Source organism: Leptodactylus fuscus, chromosome 6, assembly GCF_031893055.1.
Source record: "Leptodactylus fuscus isolate aLepFus1 chromosome 6, aLepFus1.hap2, whole genome shotgun sequence".
NCBI lineage: Eukaryota > Metazoa > Chordata > Amphibia > Anura > Leptodactylidae > Leptodactylus > Leptodactylus fuscus.
Genome location: NC_134270.1, coordinates 11,271,513 through 11,275,241, shown reverse-complemented (window position 1 = coordinate 11,275,241; position 3,729 = coordinate 11,271,513). Strand labels below are relative to the sequence as shown.

General features: G+C 41.7%; 1 pseudogene; it reads right to left on the bottom strand.

Annotated features, from left to right (window-relative positions):
• Window positions 1-637: 637 nt before the first annotated feature.
• On the bottom strand, window positions 638-809 carry LOC142210884 (U2 spliceosomal RNA; annotated as a pseudogene).
• Window positions 810-3,729: the final 2,920 nt, after the last annotated feature.

Sequence of the window (3,729 nt, the reverse complement as noted above, 5' to 3'; positions counted from 1 at the left end):
GTCTCCGGAGCAAGCAGGCAGCCACAAGAGGGCAACAAGCACTGCGAAATAAGAAGAAGAGGAGGACGACGACAACAGCAACAGTAATAGCAGTAGCAGTAGCATCAAGTTGTGCAAAATCCAGGTACAAGTGCAAAGCAATTTCTCTTGCTTGACTCAGAAATTTTAATACTCCATTCTCTTCCACGAAAAAAAAGTTTTCAAGTCAGCAGGAAAATCTGAAACAAAATGAAGAAACCAAAATGAAAAAAATAAAAATAAAAAAATCAATCAATCAATAAGTTTGGACAAAAGAAAAAACAATTTAAAAAAATTACAATGATAACAATACATCATATTTTTATAGCGCCAACACATTCCGCAGCGCTGTACAATTTGTCAGGTTAATTTACAGACAACAATATACATTACAAAACTAGTCATTTCACACAATGCAGAAACTGAGGGCCCTGCTCGCAAGAGCTGACAATCTAAGAGATAGAAGGGGTGACACAAAATTCTTGAACAAAAAAAATAATTCTGAAATAAAAATAAGAATTCTCATCTAATTCTTCTGATTTGTTGCAAGACATTGAAATGCCAGCAAGCAGCAGAAGGAAAGAAGAAATTCTTTTTTTCTATTTTTCAACCAAATTAAGAGGGGTGCACCGGTCCTGGAGATACTGCAATACCAGGTCAATGCGTGGAGTGGACAGAGCAAGCTCTATTTCCATCTCCCTGTTCCAAAAATCCATTTAATATATGGTCCCCAGATAGGGGACGTATCAGATATTAAACTGATAAGAACAGATTTTTTATATCGAAGGTCTCCGTCTGTGCCAAATCAAAAACACCAAGTGCACGAAAAAAGTGTGGGTGCCACACTAAAAAAAACGTGCCCAGGATGCTTGCCAAAAAACGCACCCTTCCCCTAAAGGGGAGAGAGGTTCCTGACTCAAACTCTTCCCCACAAGGACCAAAAGGTGACCGAGTGGGGTCGAGTATCCGAAAGGGCCATCTGCCGGAGCAGGATGGCCCTATCAACATCCGTTTTCCCCTCGGGCTGCCACCACCAAGGGTACTCAGGATTACCAGTCGCCAAGTTTCTCTCCGGGCTGCCACCACCAGAGATACTCCTTGGCTCAGGCAAGAAGTCTGCGCCTGCCCTGGTTCCCCAGGACAGGTCAGCTGAAAGAGGGGAGAGACCCATTACAGGCCTCATCCCCGGACAACCGTCAGGAAGCGTCCCAAAAGGGTACAGCATCCCTTCGTCGACACACAAAAAGGTGACAGAGTGAAAATAAAAAACGTGAGAAAACAATTAAATGAGTGGTAAAGTGCTCTGTACGAGCCCGGTTTACCGCCGGATCTATAAAAATTACTCCAATGCTGGTAAACCAGGCATTAAGGAGTGGTGTGCTCAAATAGGTGTAATCCAGTGCCACGCAATAGTGCCTAAATCAGTGGGGTTCCCAAGCCCAGTGACTTAAGGCACCCTGGGGGCCACTCAAACCCCCAGGGCACGACACCAGAGACCTTCGAGCGCTCCCCGACCTCCAGCCAAGATCCATGACACCCCCGGAAGTGCCATGTGGTCGTGTTGCCAGCGTCAGCAGTCTTCATCGGTCCCCTACAGTGGCCCAGCTTTCACCACTGGCGGAACCGATTACTAGCCGCATCCCCCAGCAACATGCCCAAAGTGGTTCTCACGTTCTCATCTTCCACAGATTTCGGTCTACTCCCACCGGTGGGCCCTAGTCCAGCACCTCCGGCGGTTTCACGTACTTTCTGCTTCTGATAAGAACAGATTTTTTTTTTGATTTCCATGCCACTAAGGGCAAATTTTATTTAGACAAAAAGGTCATTTACAAGTTAAAGGATTCATCATATCAAACAGCATAATATTTCAAAGTCCAGAATTACAATAATATACATTTCAGAAGTCATCAACATTCATTTAAAACATTAAAATAGGCTCGGTAGTGCAGTTGGACACATGATGGCGTTTAGGTAGCTGATCCCCATTCTTTGTAAAACCATAACTTTAATAGTGGGGCATTTGCATTTTTATCCAAAACATAATACATGTACATTTCGCTAAAACATAGTTTTAAAACGTCATGTGCAGATAAAAGGTCATGCTTGAAAATTAAAATATTTCTGGCCGCCCAGAGCGCGCCCTTCGCCGAGCTGATGGTCTTCCATGCCGTCGCCTGATGTCTTTGGGAGGGGCATCTAAATAGTCCATATAAGATTGCATTGCAAGGTCCGCCATCTTACTTAAAAGAGGTAAAAGTAGCGTCCATAGTTCTTTCGCAAAATCGCATTCCCAGAAAATATGCTGTATTGTTTCTTCCTGTCCACATCCGGTTCTGGGGCAGACGGCGGACCTCACATAGCCCCTCCTGTACTGGAACGCCCGGCACGGAAGACACATCTGGGCGCAGCTCCAGGCGACATCTTTCTGTGGATTAAAAAGATATGGGGCTAAAATTAATCTCCAGGCTGTTTTACATTTTTGTTCATTAAAATTCCTTATTCTGCACATCGTCTCATTTTCTCTTAAAACCATGATCAGTTTTTTGCTATTCTTTAACTTGCTATTTGCTATTCTTTGCTATTCTTATCTTTTAATTTATAAAGGGAAATTACTTTGTCATAAAAACTGTAGTGAGGGGTTAGTTTAAAAGCATAAGGTGATGTTAATTTAATCTCAAACCATTTATATTTATGCATTAAAAACCCAAGGTGATATCGCACAAAGTAAGACCAATAATTATCTTTAAAAAGCGTATTAAAACCGTAGCTAAAATATTTTAGTAAAAGAAACCTGCTAAAATCTGGGAAATCCCTCCCCCCATTCTTTTTTTGTTTCATTACATCCTCCCTCTTCAATTTTTCCATAGGGGAATTCCAAAAAAATGTGAAGCATTTTTTAGTTATTTTCCTTAAAAGTACCGTAGGGGGAGGGAAAACCATACTTAAATATAATAAAAGGGGTAAAATTACCATTTTGATGATTAAAATCTTACCCTCCATAGAAAGTTTCCGCAGGTTCCAAATGCACAGCTTACCATTTATTTTATCCGCCATCATGTTCCAACTTTTAAAACCATCATTAGACTCACTGAAAGACACCCCTAAAATGGTCACAGAGTCTAAAATTGGGACGGGGACATCTTTAAAATCCATCTCACCAATTTTTAAAATAGAACTCTTATTAAAATTAACTTTAAAACCGGAGGCATGGCAATAAAACTCAATCTGTCTGAGAGTTTTAAAAAGGGAAGGGGTGTCCCTGCAGAATACAGCCACATCGTCCATGTACCCCACTGCTTTGGCCTCGACTCCAGCCCCCCCCTGGCAGGGGGACTCCATGGATCTGCTTGTCTTTCCTAATTGCAATTAAAAGAGGCTCTAGTGCGCAAATAAAAAGCAGTGGGGACAAGGGACACCCCTGTTTGACCCCCGATTCTAAAAAGACTTCTTCTGTCATAAAACCATTTATTAAAACTTGGCTGGTGCAACCATCATAAAATGCCTTAAGAGATAATAAAAAACCTTCCGGTATACCCATCTTTTCTAAAACTTTAAAGAGATAAAAATGTGAAACTCTATCGAATGCCTTTTCAAAATCTATTGATAATATTGCAAGACGATCCTTTCTAGACTTGGTGTTTTCTATGAGGTCTTTGATTAAATTCAGCTTCTCCCACACACTCCTCCCTGGTATACCGCAGACTTGGTTAC